Source organism: Gouania willdenowi, chromosome 22 (genome assembly GCF_900634775.1).
Source record: "Gouania willdenowi chromosome 22, fGouWil2.1, whole genome shotgun sequence".
NCBI lineage: Eukaryota > Metazoa > Chordata > Actinopteri > Blenniiformes > Gobiesocidae > Gouania > Gouania willdenowi.
In genome coordinates this window covers 34,642,396-34,665,388 of record NC_041065.1, presented here as the reverse complement: position 1 = coordinate 34,665,388, position 22,993 = coordinate 34,642,396, and the positions used below count along the sequence as shown (strand labels likewise).

Genomic DNA, 22,993 nt, shown 5'->3' with positions numbered 1-22,993 from the left:
CCATTCCTCAAATTTTCCCTCAGGAGAGGAGTCACGTGACCAACACCCCTCCCACCAAATGGACTATTTAAAGATGGCCTACACCAGGTATTAACACACTTGCCCCTGAGGAAGCCGGATAGGCGAAACGTTGGGCCTCTTTTTACCTTTTTTATTCTCTTACCTTTTTACCTTGGAGGATCAAAACATGGACCTTGCTGGTGAGTTCTTTTAACTTTTTATGTGTTTGTCCCCTGGACCTGGGAAGGAAATCCTGCCTTTCCCAAAAAAAACAAGGATCTACAGGGAGCACATGCCAAACATTGTTTGGCTGGACTACAAAAAGGGACGCCTACAGCTACAAGGACCTTCAGGTTGGTGCCCACCCTGATCTGACTTAGGGACAAACACCAAAGACTTCTCACCTGCCCCCAAAAAAATCTAAGGTCATTTGTTTTATTTCCTCTAAACTTATAATTTTATTATTTTAATATTTTAATTTTTTGCCTTTTAATTTCCTTTAACCTTTTATTACTTTTACCTTTTTATATTGCAGACGCCCGTTTTAACATGAGTATTCCCTTAAAAAACAGGTTCGCAGTTCTCTCTCCACCGGAGGCACCGGGGGGCGCGTACCACCCGCCAGCCGCACCCGCAGTTGCTACGGGAGTCCGGGACAGCCTTTGGGTACAGAGACACATTAAACTGTACTTTAAGGCCATTCAAATCATCCACCATTCAGACATCATCTCCAATGCTAAAATAAATAAAACTATTCCCCCAGGCATGCACAGGAAAGCCACCAAACTCACACACTTCATCAAACCTGCTTCCCCTAGTGAGGAGGTTTTACAAAGGGTAAAAGAAAACACAGACATCTGGCTGGAAAATAACCTGGACATTTTACTTCACCATTACGACACCACCCTCAATAATATCAGAAAACAATTCACCACATTTCAGCCAGAAGCATGGAACAAAGCAATAAAATGGGCACATAGACGATTTGGACGCAAACTCACACAACAAACCATCGACACCACAAAAATAATAGCACAGGAACAGGAAACAGTAGGGACAACAACACAAAACACATTTTCAGAAGAGGATTTTCCTCCTCTGCCAGCACCTGCAACCCAGGTAGCTGTGACCAATTCAGCTCCTGAAAGAAACAAGGAACAAAAAGAAATCAGAAAAAACAAAAACACCCCAAAAATACATCTTGAGGGAAAGTACACACAGAAAACAAAAGCTGACATCCACCTTTCAAAAAACGTACCTGATCTCTCCTCACAGGAGGAAAAAACTCCCACTCCTGCCCCCGTGACCCCTCTGGAACCCACTCCTAGCGCTCCACAGTTGCTGGTGGCCCCTGGGAACCTGGCAATAAACCTACCAGTAACCCAGACTGTCAAACCCAATCTGACCACCAGAGGGAACCAAAGTACAACCATTAAACAAATAAATTTCAATCACAGTAATGTAGCAATTCCGGAAGCAAATATTAACTCACTCACACTCTTGTCTTCTCAACCCCTGGTTACAGATCCATCAGAGGAGAGCGTGGAGGGGCCTGGGGATCCGGACACGGGCACTGAGAGCACCCGTGTTGCCAAAAGGGTGGATCAAACAAATGATGTAATGCTACAGGGCCTTACAAAGAGCACATGCTCATTGGCCCTGGACACTGCTGAGATCCACCCGAGCGAACCACCAGCCCGTGTCCCTGTGCCTCTGCCCCTGTCCACGCTCGAACCCACCATACATGCACGAACTAACCATAAAATAATAGATTGGCAATACACACCTCAGAAACCCATAATCATCATCGGTGATTCCAATCTGGCCCGCATCACACCATTTTCCCACTCACAAATCCAGATTGACGGCTTCCCAGGAGCCACCAGCTATCACATCACTTACGTCCTCCGAAAACTCACCCCTGTAATAAACGTAAAAAAAGTAATCATAGCACTCGGACTCAACGACTGTTTAAAGGATGTAAAAAATGAATCAATAACCAAAGCATACGACTTCTGTATTAACACGGTAAAAAAAACTTTCCCTAACGCCACCCACTACACCACCTTAATAAACTTTAGCAATAGACTCCACACCAACCAAAAACACAGATTAATTCACTTAAACCGTCACATCACCCAAAAACACCAATATCTCAATGACATCAATAATCTCCTCTTCAAAACAGAACCCACAGACCCGGTACATTGGACCAAAGACACAGCGGATAAAATCATAACATCATGGCTCGATCAGTTAAACTTTTAATTCAAGAAGGCATCAGCCCATTCACTCCCACCAACTCCAACGTTTTAAATTTATCTGATTACCCGTTAAATAGAGCAGAATATGAAATATTAGAAAAAGGTCTCACATTTATTCCCACTCCAAAACCTCCCACTATACTCGAACTCCGCAAAGACATCCATTTATATCACAATAAACTTAAAATCTCGGAACATTTCAATTTCACAAATAATAACAATAGGTTACCCTTTGTAGCCCCCTCACTATGGGAACCCAACCCGGCTTCACTTTCCCAACCTCTGTTAGACCTTATCCAGCAGGACAACAATTTATTACGCGCACACCCCCTCCTCAAAGGTAAAAACCATAACAATGTGTCTCTGGCCCAAAGGCAAACAATAAACAAACTCAGGAAAAATAATGAAATAATAATTAAACCTGCAGACAAGGGGGGACAAATTGTTATTCAGGACCGCTTTAATTATCTCTTGGAAGCAAAAAGACAACTACAAAATAAGAAATATTACATACCATTACAAAAATCATTACAACCAGCCACTGCAGAAAAAATTAAGGACATAATAAACACATTATACATTAACAAATACATTACAGCTAAACAAAAATATCATTTATATGGTCCTGACCCCCCGCGTCCCAGATGCTTTTACCTACTTCCAAAAATCCACAAGGACCCGGACTCTTGGACGGTCCCACACAAAATTCCCATGGGCCGTCCGATCGTTAGTGACTGCGGGTCAGAATCCTATCGTATAGCAGAGTTCATTGATTATTACATCAACCCACTTTCCAAAAAACACCCCAGCTACATCCAGGACACCTATGCATTCGTTAACAAAATAAAAAACATAACCATTCCACAACACGCCTTTCTTTTCACAATAGACATAGAATCACTATACACTAACATAGATACAGACCTTGGAATAGAAGCAATAAAAAACATCCTTCACCAACACCCAGACCCACACCGACCGGATACAGCCATTCTGGAACTTCTGAAACTCACGTTAACCAACAATGATTTTATTTTTAATGATGAATATTATTTACAGATATGTGGTTGCGCAATGGGACGTAAATACTCACCAGCATATGCAGACATTTACATGGCGGACTGGGAGAGAACGGCCTTTTCGAAATGCACACAACACCCGTTCACATACATCAGATACCTGGATGATATTTTCGGAATCTGGACACACAACATAGAAACATTCATTAATTTTTGCAATATCCTCAATAATCACCACCCCAATATTAATATCAAATACAATAAACAGGACACAGAGATACATTTTTTAGATACAACCGTTTTTTTTCATAATAAATTTCAGGACAGCAAACAATTAGCAACAAAGGTTTATTTTAAAGAAACAGACAGACACACATTATTACATAAAACCAGTTATCATCCCAGACACACATACAGAGGAATCATTAAATCTCAACTCATACGTTTTCATAGGATCTGCACATACCCCAAGGACACACAGGAAGCCACACACATATTATTTCACGCACTCAGACCCAGGGGCTACTCAAGGAGGTTTTTAAGGGAAATACGCACAGAGGTAGGGGGGCTGTTCTCTTCCCGGTCCGCCCCTGCACCACCTCAGACCAACTCTGGCGACGCCCCTCTCTTGGTGCCTCTGGTGACCACCTTCCACAGACAGCTGCACGGGCTAATCGAGAGTCTCCATGGGAACTTCCGGTCACTACAGGAGAAGCACCAACAGTTCCAGGGATGCAGAAGAATCACAGCCTATAGGAGAAACAAAAACCTGCAGGATCTGTTGGTGCACTCACGCTTCCGCCCATCCAACCCCGCTGTCAGCAACGTCATCCATGACCAGCCCTATGTTTTAAATGAGGCAACTGACGGCGGGGGTCCCGTGGTTAAAACCTGGTCTCCCCAGGACAAAAATATTGTATACTTAATAAAATGCACACATTGCAACAAAATGTATGTGGGGGAGACCGGGAACAGCCTCGGGACCAGGGTGGGCCAACACAAAAGTAGGGTGAGGACCGGAACTGGAGTTAGCCCCCTCCACATACACTTTATTACATTTGGCCTTAATAATTTTACTTACCGGGTCCTCCAGAGAAACCCCTACTGGTCCACTGGACAGAGACGGTATGTGGAGAGACAGTGGATCGGTAGGCTGGCCACGAGGATCCCGGGGGGGTTCAACCTTAGAGACACCCCGGTTCCGGTCCCCCCTTTAAATGGCTGACCGGAAGTGGGAACCCGGGGAAGGTACGGTCCCATGCGCAGCGGCCTTTTTAAATCATATTTTAATGTTTTAACCTCTTAAAAACTTTAAATTATAAGCTTTATTATTTTTATATTTTATATTTTAATATATTATTGGTTCCTCCTCCTTTCCCCCCCCTTTTTTCAGATACTAACGTTTGCTAGAAATGTTTTTTAGAAAAAACCTTAAGAACAACGACAGCACTTATATTTTAATTATTTAAATTTTATTTATTTATTTATCAGGAAAAAGGAAGTTTTTTTAATATATTTATAGGATTGAGGCGCTTCTCCCCGGGTTGGACAATTTTAAAATTTTGAAATGACTTCTTTGATGGAACAGGGTATTGCATGTGTCTTTTACTTTTGCTCTTTTAGCACAATGATTGTGTAAATATTTTTTACTATGTTTCATTCATGTTTTACAATTTTGAATGAAATTTTACCCGCTTCCACCACTGATACCCGCCCCAGGACCACCGCCTCTCCCTCCTACAGTTTTATGCAAAAAAAATTTTTTTTCTTCTATTTATAATATATTTCTATTTTAGTTCTGTTTTGGGGAGGAGTGGGTTTGGACCAATTTTAAATTATTTTAATGTATTTATGATATCGTTTTAGAATTAATATTTATCAGCTATTTTACTGTCACACATATATATATATATGAATTTTTTATTAGTGTGTCTATTTATTATCTTAAAATCTATTTATACACTATCCAGGAGTTTTTTTTAAAAAAGAACAAATATAAATGGGGAGGGATGGGTGCGGGGGATACCAGCCATACAGAAACAGGACAATGGGAGAGGAAACAAGGGAGGGGAACGATTTTCCTCCCTGATATGTTTTTATCATGAATTATGTCTGTTTGTATATGGTGTGTTTTTTTTATATAATTCCTCTCCCATAATCACCTTTGTATCCCCCTGACCCCCTTCTCCTCCCCAATCGTAAAAACACTATTCCTCTCCCCAAAACCTAACCTAACCCTAACCACCCCTCCCAAACCTTACCCTAACCCCTTACCTTACCCTAATCCTAACCCCTTACCTAACCCTAACCCCTTACCTATACCTAACCCTCACCCTAACCCCTTCCCTAACCCTAATCCTAACCCCTTACCTAACCCTAACCCCTTACCTAACCCTAACCCTAACCCTAACCTAACCCTAAACCTAAAAAAACCTTCCCCAGACCTAACCCTAACCCTAGAACAGACCTTTCCCCCCCCCCCCCCCCCCCCTCCTTCCTACCCCAACTTCCCCTTCCCATACCTAACCCTAACCCTTACCCTACCTTATTATTCCTACCTCACTATTTTAAATTTTTATTAAATTATTTATGAATTTTCTAATTTATAAAAAAAACATGTTTTTAGAGGTTTTCCACTGTTGTATTAAACCCCCCCTTTTTTTTGAACATCAGGTTGCTGCGCGGGGACCACGCCCCTTGGTTTTCCAAATTCCCATGGGGACCAACGCCTCTTTTTATGTCCTTTTTACGGGTGTCTGATCGTTTGAATTTTTTTTATATTTTATTTTTTATATTTTATCTTTTATTTTTTTATTATTTTTATGATTACTTTTTTTTTGATTAAAGGAAAACCCCACCTAAAGCCAACATCAAAATAACAAAAGGGGATTTTTTTTAATTGGGGGCCGAAAGGATGTCCTGAGCCCGTGCTATTTTTAATAACCCTAACCTAACCCTAACCCTAACCCTAACCCTCTAACCCTAACCCTCTAACCCTAACCCTAACCCTAACCCTAACCCTAACCCTAACCCTAACCCAACCCTAACCCTAACCCTAACCCTAACCCTAACCCTAAAATGTACCGTAAAAAGTGGTTTTCTTGCCCTTAACCTAACCCTAACCCTAACCCTAAACCCTAAACCCTAACCCTAACCCTAAACCCTAAACCCTAAACCCTAACCCTAACCCTAACCCTAACCCTCTAACCCTAACCCTAACCCTAACCCTAACCCTAACCCATATTTGAAGTTATATACCTAACCCTAATCTTACAAATTAAAAATAACCAAAAAAAATTTTTTTTCCTACAACTGGACATGATCCTTAACACTAAACCTAACCGCTACCGCCTCCACTCACGGGCCAAATTCGAGGTCCTATATCTAACCCTAAATTCCTAAACCTAAAACCCAATCTTATCCCTAAACCTAACCCTAAAAATCTTTCAAAAGGTTATTCTACAACTGGACATGATCCTTAACACTAAACCTAACCGCTACCGCCTCCACTCCTTAGCCAAATTCAAGGTTCTATATCTAATCCTAAACCTAAAACCCAAGCCTAAAGGTAGGTGAAAGGATGGAGACGCTGCCCACACCGGCACAGGGTTGAGGAGGATTAAGTCCGTCCACCCAACCCTGCACTCTCCTCTGGAAACTTACCTCCAAAACTTAAAAACACAATTAAGTCCTTAACCAAACTAAAAACTAAAAGGTAGGTGAAAGGATGGAGACGCTGCCCACACAGGCACAGGGTTGAGGAGGATTAAGTCCGTCCACCCAATCCTGCACTCTCCTCTGGAAACTTACCTCCAAAACTTAAAAACACATTTAAGCCCCTTAACCAAACTAAAAACTAAAAGGTAGGTGAAAGGATGGAGACGCTGCCCACACAGGCACAGGGTTGAGGAGGATTAAGTCCGTCCATCCAATCCTGCACTCTCCTCTGGAAACTTACCTCCAAAACTTAAGAAAAACACAATTAAGCCCTTAACTAACCCCAAACCTCTTTAAATATTATCCTACAACTGGACATGATCCTTTACACTAAACCTAACCGCTACCGCCTCCATTCGCTGGCCAAATTTGAGGTTCTATATCTAACCCTAAAATCCTAAACCTAAAACCCAATCCTAAACCTAACCCTAAACCTAACCCCAAACCTCTTTAAATATCATTCTACAACTGGACATGATCCCTAACACTAAACCTAACCGCTACCGCCTCCACTCCTTAGGCAAATTCAAGGTTCTATATTTAGACCTAACCCTAAACCTAAAAACCCAACTCTAACCCTAATAACAACAAAATAACTTCCGAAAACAAAATGGCCCCCAAAAACAAAATGGCGCCCCCCCCCCTCCTCTCAAAATACAACAATTCTAAAGATAAGGTTAACACCTAAACCTAGAATAAAACCCAGAATAAAACAAACAAGAACACACCAACCACTTCCATCTCCATCCCATTCCTCACCACAGGCAATGGGGTGGAGACTGGAAACTGAGACGAGGTCCACACAGACCCGGTTGTGGTGAAGCCCAGACAGGCTCCTGCTTCTGTCCCTCAGCTACAGTTCTATGATCCCTCATTCCATTACACACACATAGTTCCAATTTACAACGGGTTTGTCCAATCAGACACAAAGTGGGCCGGATGCATCCATCCTCCTCTCACTCTGACGCCTGTCATACAGTCACAACACTGCACGGACACCTCACCCACTGATACAAATCCACAAAACCTTTTGATGTGTGACACAATGACGAGAGGAACACGAATAACATGCGTCGGCCCGTGCCTGCCTTTGATTCCCTATCTAACTGGGGGAGTCCTCGAACTCCCCCGGGGGGTCTCATCGAGAAAACACATTACCCTACCTAACCCTAACCCCTAACCCTAACCCTAACCCTCTAACCCTAACCCTAACCCTAACCCTAACCCCTTACCTAACCCTAATCCTAACCCCTTACCTAACCCTAACCCCAACCCTAACCCCTTACCTAACCCTAACCCTAAAACAACCCCCCCCCCCTCCTTCCTACCCTAACTTCTCCTTCCCATACCTAACCCTAACCCTTACCCTACCTTATCATTCCTACCTCACTATTTTAAATTTTTATTAAATTATTTATGAATTTTTTAAACATGTTTTTAGAGGTTTTCAGTGTTGTATTAACCCCCCTTTTTTGAACATCAGGTTGCTGCGCAGGGACCACGCCCCCTGGTTTTCCAAATTCCCATGGGGACCAACGCCTCTTTTTATGTCCCATTTACGGGTGTCTGATCGTTTGAATTGTTTTACATTTTATCTTTTATTCTTTTTATTATTATTTTTATGATTACTTTTAATTTAATGATTAAAGGAAAACCCCACCTAAAGCCAATATTAAAATAACAAAATGGGATTTTTTTAATTGGGGGCCGAAAGGATATCCTGAGCCCGTGCTATTTTTAATAACCCTAACCTAACCCTAACCCTAACCCGAGCAAAAAAAGTGCATGCATTTTGAGGTTTTTTTAGGCTAGCGGCTACATGCTAAGTGCTATCAGGTTGGTTCATATATCAAACTGTCGGGTCAATCCGTGCACTTCTTTGGTACCTATTGCACTTATATGATTTTTGTTCACAAAAAGAGTTATTCACAAAAAACCTCGATTTTTGCCGATTTCGGGGTGGTTTTTCCCCCTAGAACCTAACCCTAACCCCTAACCCCAACCCCAACCCCACCTTATCATTCCTACCTCACTATTTTAAATTTTTATTAAATTATTTATGAACTTTTTAAAACTGTTTTTAGAGGTTTTCACTGTTGTATTAACCCCCTTTTTTGAACATCAGGTTGCTGCGCGGGGACCACGCCCCCTGGTTTTCCAAATTCCCATGGGGACCAACGCCTCTTTTTATGTCCCTTTTACGGGTGTCTGATCGTTTGAATTGTTTTACATTTTATCTTTTATTCTTTTTATTTTTTATGATTACTTTTAATTTGATGATTAAAGGAAAACCCCAACTAAAGCCAATATTAAAATAACAAAATGGGATTTTTTTAATTGGGGGCCGAAAGGATATCCTGAGCCCGTGCTATTTTTAATAACCCTAACCTAACCCTAACCCTAACCCTTTTAGGCTAGCGGCTACATGCTAAGTGCTATCAGGTTGCTTCATATATCAAACTGTCGGGTCAATCCATGCACTTCTTTGGTACCTATTGCACTTATATGATTTTTGTTCACAAAAAGAGTTATTCACAAAAAACATCGATTTTGGCCTATTTCGGGGTGGTTTTTCCCCCTAGAACCTAACCCTAACCCGTGGCACTCCAGGACCAAAACCTCTTCAATCTGATCCAGAGGGTGATGAAGGTCTCAGTCATGTGGACACATCATGCTTGGTACCAGAACCAAATACTGGTCATCTGACCTCAGCACAACACCTGTGTATGTATATAGATATATATCTCAGCACATGAGACTTGAATATAAACTTATTACATTAGACCTGCATAGTTACCTGCTATCACTTTGCTTCTTCCCAGGGATTACAGATGAAAAGTATCTTGTAGACGTCTCTGGTCATTTATTGTGTGATGTCCCTGTAAAACAACCTTAAAGTTAAAAGGGTTATTGATCTTTAATATCATACAGCTACATTTTCTTCCTTAATAAAATGTCTTAAAGTGAACTTACCAGAAGCTATAGTCTGGGTGTAGCTGGGCCACATCAGGAGATTCAACACCATTGATCCAAATCTTCATTCAACGTTCAATACAAATGTTTCTTCTGAATACCAACAGTTTCTCGTGTTCCGGTTAATATTCCAAGTTCAATATTTTATTTATCAAATTAACGTTTCCACATTGACTGGTTATTGATGTAAGGTTGTTGTGAGTTACTTTTATTTACCTACAGCACATGCCTCCATTTAACTGTTTGATGCACCTGCATGAAATAATCACTGCAGCATGAAATCTATTATATAATAAACACATACATCATCCATTTACAGTGAATGATTTAAAGGATTACCAATGGTTTAAAACTAACGATCTTTAACGGACACGCTTACTTTTATCTTCCATCCTTGAGGATTCTTTGATCTGAGTCACGTTTATTTACTTCATGTTATTTAGTTGAATCATGACCAGGTTGAGTTTATAAATTAACTATTACCTCCAAAAAATACTGGATGTTTAAATCATGATTCAGCAAAAATATTTAGACAATTTGTGGTTGTTAAATTTGTAAACAATATGAACTATAACTATACAATGCAATGGGGTCAAAAAACACAAATTAAAGATTATGTGCAGGTCAAACAATGACATGGAAACAATACAGTCCTCGAACCACAACGCGGAAACAAAGCAAACCTCCAACCACGACGCAGCAACAATGCAAGCCTCCAACCTTGACATACTAGTACTCAAACATAGCGAAAACCAAGGCACCAAAGCCTGACACAGCAATAAATGGTAAATGGACTTTATTTATATAACACTTTTATATCTACACTGAAGTAGTCTTAAAGTGCTTTACAATATCAACTCTTTCACCCATTCACACACCAATGGGACTGAGTTGTCATGCAAGGCACTGGTCAACCACTGGGAGCAACTTAAGGTTCACTGTCTTGTCCAAGGACACTGACGCATAGACTGGGATCAAAACCCCCAACCTCTCCATCAGAAGACGACCCTCTACCACCTGAGCCACGGTCACCCTTGAATAGGCATTAAACAGTGAGAGAGCAATAAACCAGGCATCAAAGCCTGACACAGCAATAAACCAGGCATCAAAGCATGAGAGCAATAAACCAGGTATCAAAGCATTAGAGAGCAATACACCAGGCATCAAAGCATGCCAGATAAAAAAAAAAAAAAAAAAAAAAAAAAAAAAAAAAAAAACCAAGCATCAAAGCCTTAGAGAGCAAAACACCAGGCATCAAAGCATGCCAGATCAAAAAAAAAAAAAAAAAAACCAAGCATCAAAGCGTGAGAGAGCAATACACCAGGCATCAAAGCGTGAGAGCAATACACCAGGCATCAAAGCGTGAGAGCAATACACCAGGCATCAAAGCCTTAGAGAGCAATACACCAGGCATCAAAGCGTGAGAGCAATACACCAGGCATCAAAGCCTTAGAGAGCAATACACCAGGCATCAAAGCCTTAGAGAGCAATACACCAGGCTTTAAAGCATGAGAGCAATCAAACAGGCATCAAAGCATGAGAGCAATAAACCAGGTATCAAAGCATTAGAGAGCAATACACCAGGCATCAAAGCGTTAGAAAGCAATACACCAGGCATCAAAGCATGCCAGATCAAAAAAAAAAAAAAAAAAACCAGGCATCAAAGCGTTAGAGAGCAATAAACCAGGCATCAAAGCGTTAGAGAGCAATAAACCAGGCATCAAAGCATTAGAGAGCAATAAACCAGGCATCAAAGCATGCCAGATCAAAAAAGCAGACATCAAAGCATGACACAGCAATAAAACAGGCATCAAAGCGTTAGAAAGCAGTAAACCAGGCATCAAAGCGTTAGAGAGCAATAAACCAGGCATCAAAGCATGCCAGATCAAAAAAGCAGACATCAAAGCATGACACAGCAATAAAACAGGCATCAAAGCGTGAGAGAGCAATAAACCAGGCATCAAAGCATGCCAGATCAAAAAAGCAGACATCAAAGCATGACACAGCAATAAACCAGGCATCAAAGCAATACACCAGGGTTTAAAACATGAGAGCAATCAAACAGGCATCAAAGCATGAGAGCAATACACCAGGCATCAAAGCGATAGAGAGCAATAAAACAGGCATCAAAGCATGCCAGATCAAAAAATAAAACCAAGCATCAAAGCGTTAGAAAGCAGTAAGCCAGGCATCAAAGCGTGAGAGAGCAATAAAACATGCATCAAAGCATGCCGGATCAAAAAAAAAAAAAAAAAAAAAAAAAAAAAAAAAAAAAAACAGGCATCAAAGCGCGAGAGAACAATAAAACATGCCAGATCAAAAAAAAAAAAAAAAAAAAAAAAAAAAAAAAACAGGCATCAAAGCGCGAGAGAACAATAAAACATGCATCAAAGCATGCCGGATCAAAAAAAAAAAAAAAACAGGCATCAAAGCATGAGATCAAAAAAGCAGGTATCAAAGCGTGCCAGATCAAAAAAAAAAAAAAAAAAAGCGTCAAAGCCTGAGAGAGCAACAAAAAAATTTCAGTTATAGGAAAAAAAAGGTGAACTAGCGTTACTTTTTTGATGAAACAGGTCTTATATTTTAACCTTGCTGCAATAGAATTGTGAGTTTGTGTTTATTTTTAAAACCTGCATCTCCTGCCTGGCTGTGGTACCTCTTCAATCTGATCCAGAGGCTGATGAAGGTCTGATGTGGTAAACATGCCTTGTCCAGAACCAAGGATGACATGTCTGGTTTCAGCACAACACCTGTGTGTGTGTATATATATATATATATAATAACCGTAGTACAGAACACACCACATTAAATAACATTTCCAATACCTCTTCAATCTGATCCAGAAGGTGATGAAGGTCTCTGATTTGGTAAACATCATGCCTGGAACCAGAACCAAGGACGACTCATCTGGCCTCAGCACAACACCTGTATATATATATATGATATGATTTATAACCTTAGTACAGAAGACATTTATATTAGATAAGCTTAAAGGTAAAAAGGTGCTAAATCTGAATTCTTTAACCATTATGCCAAAAGTGCCTTAATTAGCACAACTGATAAATACAACTATAGTCTTAAAGTCAACTTACCAGTAGGAAGAGTCTAGGGGTAGATGGGCCACATCCTTCTCCACCTGGGAGTACATAGAGTTAAAAAACATCAGTTTAATGAGCCAATCTATGAATATGATTTATTTGTATTTAATCCCCATGTATTGGAGTAAGTTTTGATTTCAAGTTGTATTATATCCAAGCTCAGAGTTCTGTTAAATATCACTCACTACTAAAATGTTTTGTCTTGTTTTTCGTTATACTACGTTTGTGGTCTTTGATCTGTAACGTTTTAGTTTGTATTGGATCCAAAACTGTGCGTTAGTGTATTAATACGTGCACCACCCACGTACCTGTGGCACTCCAGGACCAAAAAGTCTTCAATCTGATCCAGAGGGTGATGAAGGTCTCAGTCATGTGGACACATCATGCTTGGTACCAGAACCAAATACTGGTCATCTGACCTCAGCACAACACCTGTGTATGTATATAGATATATATCTCAGCACATGAGACTTGAATATAAACTTATTACATTAGACCTGCATAGTTACCTGCTATCACTTTGCTTCTTCCCAGGGATTACAGATGAAAAGTATCTTGTAGACGTCTCTGGTCATTTATTGTGTGATGTCCCTGTAAAACAACCTTAAAGTTAAAAGGGTTATTGATCTTTAATATCATACAGCTACATTTTCTTCCTTAATAAATTGTCTTAAAGTGAACTTACCAGAAGCTATAGTCTGGGTGTAGCTGGGCCACATCAGGAGATTCAACACCATTGATCCAAATCTTCATTCAACGTTCAATACAAATGTTTCTTCTGAATACCAACAGTTTCTCATGTTCCGGTTAATATTCCAAGTTCAATATTTTATTTATCAAATTAACGTTTCCACATTGACTGGTTATTGATGTAAGGTTGTTGTGAGTTACTTTTATTTACCTACAGCACATGCCTCCATTTAACTGTTTGATGCACCTGCATGAAATAATCACTGCAGCATGAAATCTAATATATAATAAACACACATCATCCATTTACAGTGAATGATTTAAAGGATTACCAATGGTTTAAAACTAACGATCTTAAACGTACACGCTTACTTTTATCTTCCATCCTTGAGGATTCTTTGATCTGAGTCACGTTTATTTACTTCATGTTATTTAGTTGAATCATGACCAGGTTGAGTTTATAAATTAACTATTACCTCCAAAAAATACTGGATGTTTAAATCATGATTCAGCAAAAATATTTAGATAATTTGTGGAAAGTTGTGGTTGTTAAATTTGTAAACAATATGAACTATGACTATACAATGCAATGGGGTCAAAAACACAAATTAAAGATTATGTGCAGTTCAAACAATGACATGGAAACAATACAGTCCTCGAACCACAACGTGGAAACAAAGCAAACCTCCAACCATGACGCAGCAACAATGCAAGCCTCCAACCTTGACATACTAGTACTCAAACATAGCGAAAACCAAGGCACCAAAGCCTGACACAGCAATAAATGGTAAATGGACTTTATTTATATAACACTTTTATATCTACACTGAAGTAGTCTTAAAGTGCTTTACAATATCAACTCTTTCACCCATTCACACACCAATGGGACTGAGTTGTCATGCAAGGCACTGGTCAACCACTGGGAGCAACTTAAGGTTCACTGTCTTGTCCAAGGACACTGACGCATAGACTGGGATCAAAACCCCCAACCTCTCCATCAGAAGACGACCCTCTACCACCTGAGCCACGGTCACCCTTGAATAGGCATTAAACAGTGAGAGAGCAATAAACCAGGCATCAAAGCCTGACACAGCAATAAACCAGGCATCAAAGCATGAGAGCAATAAACCAGGTATCAAAGCATTAGAGAGCAATACACCAGGCATCAAAGCATGCCAGATAAAAAAAAAAAAAAAAAAAAAAAAAAAAAAAAAAAAACCAAGCATCAAAGCCTTAGAGAGCAAAACACCAGGCATCAAAGCATGCCAGATCAAAAAAAAAAAAAAAAACCAAGCATCAAAGCGTGAGAGAGCAATACACCAGGCATCAAAGCGTGAGAGCAATACACCAGGCATCAAAGCGTGAGAGCAATACACCAGGCATCAAAGCCTTAGAGAGCAATACACCAGGCATCAAAGCGTGAGAGCAATACACCAGGCATCAAAGCCTTAGAGAGCAATACACCAGGCATCAAAGCCTTAGAGAGCAATACACCAGGCTTTAAAGCATGAGAGCAATCAAACAGGCATCAAAGCATGAGAGCAATAAACCAGGTATCAAAGCATTAGAGAGCAATACACCAGGCATCAAAGCATGAGACAGCAATACACCAGGCATCAAAGCATGCCAGATCAAAAAAAACCAAGCATCAAAGCGTTAGAGAGCAATAAACCAGGCATCAAAGCGTGAGAGAGCAATAAACCAGGCATCAAAGCGTGAGAGAGCAATAAACCAGGCATCAAAGCATGCCAGATCAAAAAAGCAGACATCAAAGCATGACACAGCAATAAAACAGGCATCAAAGCGTTAGAAAGCAGTAAACCAGGCATCAAAGCGTTAGAGAGCAATAAACCAGGCATCAAAGCATGCCAGATCAAAAAAGCAGACATCAAAGCATGACACAGCAATAAAACAGGCATCAAAGCGTGAGAGAGCAATAAACCAGGCATCAAAGCATGCCAGATCAAAAAAGCAGACATCAAAGCATGACACAGCAATAAACCAGGCATCAAAGCAATACACCAGGGTTTAAAACATGAGAGCAATCAAACAGGCATCAAAGCATGAGAGCAATACACCAGGCATCAAAGCGATAGAGAGCAATAAAACAGGCATCAAAGCATGCCAGATCAAAAAATAAAACCAAGCATCAAAGCGTTAGAAAGCAGTAAGCCAGGCATCAAAGCGTGAGAGAGCAATAAAACATGCATCAAAGCATGCCGGATCAAAAAAAAAAAAAAAAAAAAAAAAAAAAAAAAACAGGCATCAAAGCGCGAGAGAACAAAAAAACAAGCCAGAACAAAAAAAAAAAAAAAAAAAAAAAAAAAAAAAAACAGGCATCAAAGCGCGAGAGAACAATAAAACATGCATCAAAGCATGCCGGATCAAAAAAAAAAAAAAACAGGCATCAAAGCATGAGATCAAAAAAGCAGGTATCAAAGCGTGCCAGATCAAAAAAAAAAAAAAAAAAAGCGTCAAAGCCTGAGAGAGCAACAAAAAAATTTCAGTTATAGGAAAAAAAAGGTGAACTAGCGTTACTTTTTTGATGAAACAGGTCTTATATTTTAACCTTGCTGCAATAGAATTGTGAGTTTGTGTTTATTTTTAAAACCTGCATCTCCTGCCTGGCTGTGGTACCTCTTCAATCTGATCCAGAGGCTGATGAAGGTCTGATGTGGTAAACATGCCTTGTCCAGAACCAAGGATGACATGTCTGGTTTCAGCACAACACCTGTGTGTGTGTATATATATATATATATAATAACCGTAGTACAGAACACACCACATTAAATAACATTTCCAATACCTCTTCAATCTGATCCAGAAGGTGATGAAGGTCTCTGATTTGGTAAACATCATGCCTGGAACCAGAACCAAGGACGACTCATCTGGCCTCAGCACAACACCTGTATATATATATATGATATGATTTATAACCTTAGTACAGAAGACATTTATATTAGATAAGCTTAAAGGTAAAAAGGTGCTAAATCTGAATTCTTTAACCATTATGCCAAAAGTGCCTTAATTAGCACAACTGATAAATACAACTATAGTCTTAAAGTCAACTTACCAGTAGGAAGAGTCTAGGGGTAGATGGGCCACATCCTTCTCCACCTGGGAGTACATAGAGTTAAAAAACATCAGTTTAATGAGCCAATCTATGAATATGATTTATTTGTATTTAATCCCCATGTATTGGAGTAAGTTTTGATTTCAAGTTGTATTATATCCAAGCTCAGAGTTCTGTTAAATATCACTCACTACTAAAATGTTTTGTCTTGTTTTTCGTTATACTACGTTTGTGGTCTTTGATCTGTAACGTTTTAGTTTGTATTGGATCCAAAACTGTGCGTTAGTGTATTAATACGTGCACCACCCACGTACCTGTGGCACTCCAGGACCAAAACCTCTTCAATCTGATCCAGAGGGTGATGAAGGTCTCAGTCATGTGGACACATCATGCTTGGTACCAGAACCAAATACTGGTCATCTGACCTCAGCACAACACCTGTGTATGTATATAGATATATATCTCAGCACATGAGACTTGAATATAAACTTATTACATTAGACCTGCATAGTTACCTGCTATCACTTTGCTTCTTCCCAGGGATTACAGATGAAAAGTATCTTGTAGACGTCTCTGGTCATTTATTGTGTGATGTCCCTGTAAAACAACCTTAAAGTTAAAAGGGTTATTGATCTTTAATATCATACAGCTACATTTTCTTCCTTAATAAATTGTCTTAAAGTGAACTTACCAGAAGCTATAGTCTGGGTGTAGCTGGGCCACATCAGGAGATTCAACACCATTGATCCAAATCTTCATTCAACGTTCAATACAAATGTTTCTTCTGAATACCAACAGTTTCTCGTGTTCCGGTTAATATTCCAAGTTCAATATTTTATTTATCAAATTAACGTTTCCACATTTACTGGTTATTGATGTAAGGTTGTTGTGAGTTACTTTTATTTACCTACAGCACATGCCTCCATTTAACTGTTTGATGCACCTGCATGAAATAATCACTGCAGCATGAAATCTAATATATAATAAACACACATCATCCATTTACAGTGAATGATTTAAAGGATTACCAATGGTTTAAAACTAACGATCTTAAACGTACACGCTTACTTTTATCTTCCATCCTTGAGGATTCTTTGATCTGAGTCACGTTTATTTACTTCATGTTATTTAGTTGAATCATGACCAGGTTGAGTTTATAAATTAACTATTACCTCCAAAAAATACTGGATGTTTAAATCATGATTCAGCAAAAATATTTAGATAATTTGTGGAAAGTTGTGGTTGTTAAATTTGTAAACAATATGAACTATGACTATACAATGCAATGGGGTCAAAAAACACAAATTAAAGATTATGTGCAGTTCAAACAATGACATGGAAACAATACAGTCCTCGAACCACAACGTGGAAACAAAGCAAACCTCCAACCATGACGCAGCAACAATGCAAGCCTCCAACCTTGACATACTAGTACTCAAACATAGCGAAAACCAAGGCACCAAAGCCTGACACAGCAATAAATGGTAAATGGACTTTATTTATATAACACTTTTATGTCTACACTGAAGTAGTCTTAAAGTGCTTTACAATATCAACTCTTTCACCCATTCACACACCAATGGGACTGAGTTGTCATGCAAGGCACTGGTCAACCACTGGGAGCAACTTAAGGTTCAGTGTCTTGTCCAAGGACACTGACGCATAGACTGGGATCAAAACCCCCAACCTCTCCATCAGAAGACGACCCTCTACCACCTGAGCCACGGTCACCCTTGAATAGGCATTAAACAGTGAGAGAGCAATAAACCAGGCATCAAAGCCTGACACAGCAATAAACCAGGCATCAAAGCATGAGAGCAATAAACCAGGTATCAAAGCATTAGAGAGCAATACACCAGGCATCAAAGCGTTAGAAAGCAATACACCAGGCATCAAAGCATGCCAGATAAAAAAAACAAAACAAAAACCAAGCATCAAAGCGTGAGAGAGCAATACACCAGGCATCAAAGCGTGAGAGCAATCAAACAGGCATCAAAGCGTGAGAGCAATCAAACAGGCATCAAAGCATGAGAGCAATACACCAGGCATCAAAGCGTTAGAAAGCAATACACCAGGCATCAAAGCATGCCAGATCAAAAAAAAAAAAAAAAAAAAAAAAACAAGCATCAAGGCGTGAGAGAGCAATAAACCAGGCATCAAAGCGTGAGAGCAATAAACCAGGCATCAAAGCGTGAGAGCAACAAACCAGGCATCAAAGCGTTAGAAAGCAATACACCAGGCATCAAAGCATGCCAGATCAAAAAAAAAAAAAAAAAAAAAAAAAAAACAAGCATCAAAGCGTGAGAGAGCAATAAAACAGGCATAAAAGCATGCCAGATCGCAATAAACCAGGCATCAAAGCGTTAGAAAGCAATAAACCAGGCATCAAAGCGTTAGAAAGCAATACACCAGGCATCAAAGCATGCCAGATCAAAAAAAAAAAACCAAGCATCAAAGCGTGAGAGAGCAATACACCAGGCTTTAAAGCATGAGAGCAATCAAACAGGCATCAAAGCAATAAACCAGGTATCGAAGCATTAGAGAGCAATAAAACAGGCATCAAAGCATGCCAGATCAAAAAAAACCAAGCATCAAAGCGTTAGAGAGCAATACACCAGGCATCAAAGCGTGAGAGCAATCAAACAGGTATCAAAGCATTAGAGAGCAATACACCAGGCATCAAAGCGTTAGAAAGCAATACACCAGGCATCAAAGCATGCCAGATCAAAAAAAAAAAAAAAAAAAAAAAGCATCAAAGCGTTAGAGAGCAATACACCAGGGTTTAAAACTTGAGAGCAATAAAACAGGCATCAAAGCGTTAGAGAGCAATAAAACAGGCATCAAAGCATGACACAGCAATAAAACAGGCGTCAAAAGCAAGAGAGCAACAGAAAAAAGGCATCAATGCGTGAGAGCAATAAACCAGGCTTTATAGCTTGCCAGATCAAAAAAAAAAAAAAAAAAAAAAAAAAAAAAAAAAAAAACAGGCATCAAAGCGTGAGAGAACAATAAAATAGGCATCAAAGCATGCCAGATCAAAAAAAAAAAAAAAAAACGTCAAAGCCTGAGAGAGCAACAAAAAAATAAAACCTGCATCTCCTGCCTGGCTGTGGTACCTCTTCAATCTGATCCAGAGGCTGATGAAGGTCTGATGTGGTAAACATGCCTTGTCCAGAACCAAGGATGACATGTCTGGTTTCAGCACAACACCTGTGTGTGTGTGTATATATATATATATATATATATATAATAACCGTAGTACAGAACACACCACATTAAATAACTTTAACATTTTCAATACCTCTTCAATCTGATCCAGAGGCTGATGAAGGTCTCTGATGTGGGAAACAACAGAGCAATAAAACGGGCATCAAAGTATGCCAGATAGGGTTGGGCATCATTTGGATTTTACCGATTCTGATTCCGGTTCTCAATTTCGAATCCTGTTTAAACGATTCTCAATTCTGATTCTTTGAGTTGTTCAGGTTTAAAACAGGTCACAGATTTCACAAGATCATTTTTAAATTTGAAAAAACCTTTAAACAGGTTATTTTTATTAATTCACTTAGTTGATATAGTTTAATATGGTTACTGTAATGTAACTAGAATATTTAATTAACAAAGGTTTCCAACTGTAACTGTAAAAGTGAAACTTTCTGAAATCAAAACTACAAACAAGTTGTCATCAGTGTAAAAAACATAGATCTACAGGTAGATGTGAAACTAAATAAAACAAACCCTGGAACAGTCATGTGACAAATTAATCAATAGTTATTGTTGAGAATTATTATTGTTATTCTGGATACAGTGGAAACAGAAACTATATAAAAATAATTATATTGTGAACCTGTTTATATTGTAGAGAACATATTATAGACATAAATGTAATTAGAGACTAAAGCCACAAAAACCCTACCTACCTACCTACCTACCTACCTACTGTTATGGTCATTTTTATATTCATCATCATATCCTCAAATGTATGTTCATGTGTACAATTTGTCATGTTTTAATACATGACGACTCCATTACTCTTTACACTTTTGAACAGCTGAATCATGATTAAACAGTACAGATCGTATTATTCTCAGTGCAGCACAGTCTCTGCTCACATGCAGACATACACTGACGCACACACTTATCAAGACAGATAAAGACTGGAGCAGAACCTTCTCATAACATCTTCATCATCCTCCAACATTTCCACTATGGGCATCTGACTCCCTCCCTTTTGTTTCTCACTGTTGGGACCTTTTCTTATCTGTATAAAACCTTAAGCTGAAACTGTTAGGGGGCGCGGCACTTCTTTCGGACGTCCACCTGGACGGACGCTAATTTTGTTTCATTTTGTTCCATCTTGTACCTTTTTTCTTAGTTTAGAATAAATTTTTTTTATATAAAATCATCAATGCTTCTCCTGGACTCCATCATTCAACCAGAGCAATGAATCATGTCTTCAAATGAGGTCAACCGTAAATTCAGCCGTAACACTACCTACCTACCTACCTACCTACCTACCTACCTACCTACCTACCTACCTACCTACCTACCTACCTACCTACCTACCTACCTACCTACCTACCTACCTACCGGCGTTGTGAAGCTAAGAAGATGTGACGTGTAGAGGACGTTGGAGCTCAGATTACTGCATGAGCAGAGCAGCCACAGCTTAAATAAGGAACCTAATCAAACTGATCAATTTCACCTGAGGCAGGTGAGCAGGACCAAATCAAAACAACAAATCAACAGTAGAGTTATTTTGTTTTACCGATTTAAAACCAAAAAGGAAATAAAGAATAAATAAAAACAGATAATTTTCTGTTTTAAATTAAAAATATTAATGGAAAAATCTTGTTCTGTTTGTGTGATATTTGGATATTGAAAGGGTTTTAACTAGAGGTGTCCCGATCTGATATCGGTCCGATATCAGCCTGAAAACAAATATCGGATTCAAATTTCTGATATTTCTTATTTTATTCAATTGCAGAATATTGTGAATATTGTGTTGAAGGTTAATATTGATTAATAATAAATGGGTCAGTTTTTCTCATCCCTACTATTGCTGACTATTGTTTGAGTGACATCACTTGATCAAACCTTTTCATAACCACACTGCAAAATAAGTCATTATTATTTTTATATTAAAGGAAATAAAAAAATAAATAAAAGTATGTATGATTCATGCTGATATCGGATCAATATTGGTACCATATTGGAAATTAAAAAGTTGTATTGGGACATCCCTAGTTTTAACACTCAAACCAATGCTAAATTTAACCACTAGAGGGCACTCTTTATGTATTTTAACACTAAACTATATGTTTTTTTATTATATGTAATTACTAAGGGATTTTCCCCTAAAAACTAATGATTTTAACACCCTAGGCCTCAAACTAATGCTAAATTTAACCACTAGGGGGCACTCTTTATGTATTTTAACACCTTATACCAGACAGGCAAATGGCGGCTCGGGGGCCATATACGGCCCTTGGTTTAATTCCCCTAAGTAAATGTACAAAATGACAAAAAAAATACACAAAACAAATGCAAAAATACATAAAAAATACAATGAATTACACTATTGCAGGAAATATAGTAAAACACAAGAGAAAAAACAGAAAATACTCCAAAAACACAAAACAGGTACAAAAATGAACAAAACCACAACAGTAATAGACAAAATTACTCCGAAAAATATACAAAATTACAGAAAATGACAACAAAAGTACAAAAAATAGGAATGTCCCAACACAACTTTTTCATTTCGGATATGATGCCGATATTGCAGCCTTGCATATCGGCCGATACCGATGTCAGCATGAATCATACAAACTTTTTTGGCTTCATACACACGTCCAGAGTGTTTTTTTCATTGATTCCATCAATCGTTAGTTTGAGGGTGATTTACTCAGGGTGAACACAAATACTCGCTATAATTTGATGATGAATGTGACGCGCCACTGAGCTGGAGAAGCCACACCTCCAGGAAGCTCTCTAACCCTTTATTTAAAGTTATTATTATTATTGCAATGGTAACTTACATGATCTCCGTTACTTGTTAGCGCTTGGGTGAGCGTGTCCCTTTAAATGTTGTCACCGCAATGAATTGTGGGTCATCATTATCACGTCTCCTTTGGTAAAGGATGTATCAGTGTTTCC

General features: G+C 39.0%; 1 long non-coding RNA gene across 4 annotated transcripts; it reads right to left on the bottom strand.

Moving 5' to 3' along the window:
• Positions 1-862: 862 nt before the first annotated feature.
• On the bottom strand, positions 863-5,032 carry LOC114455860 (uncharacterized). 4 transcript variants are annotated; one of them, XR_003672764.1, is made up of 7 exons: positions 4,365-5,032; positions 3,839-4,033; positions 3,358-3,463; positions 2,779-3,266; positions 1,497-2,685; positions 1,259-1,401; positions 863-1,141 (listed from the first exon to the last, which is right to left on the bottom strand). It is a non-coding gene; the product is annotated as an uncharacterized LOC114455860 (long non-coding RNA). The 4 variants fall into 4 exon arrangements; XR_003672765.1 differs by having other exon boundaries at positions 1,497-3,088; positions 3,189-3,266; XR_003672763.1 differs by having other exon boundaries at positions 1,493-3,266.
• Between the last annotated feature and the right edge of the window lie 17,961 nt (positions 5,033-22,993).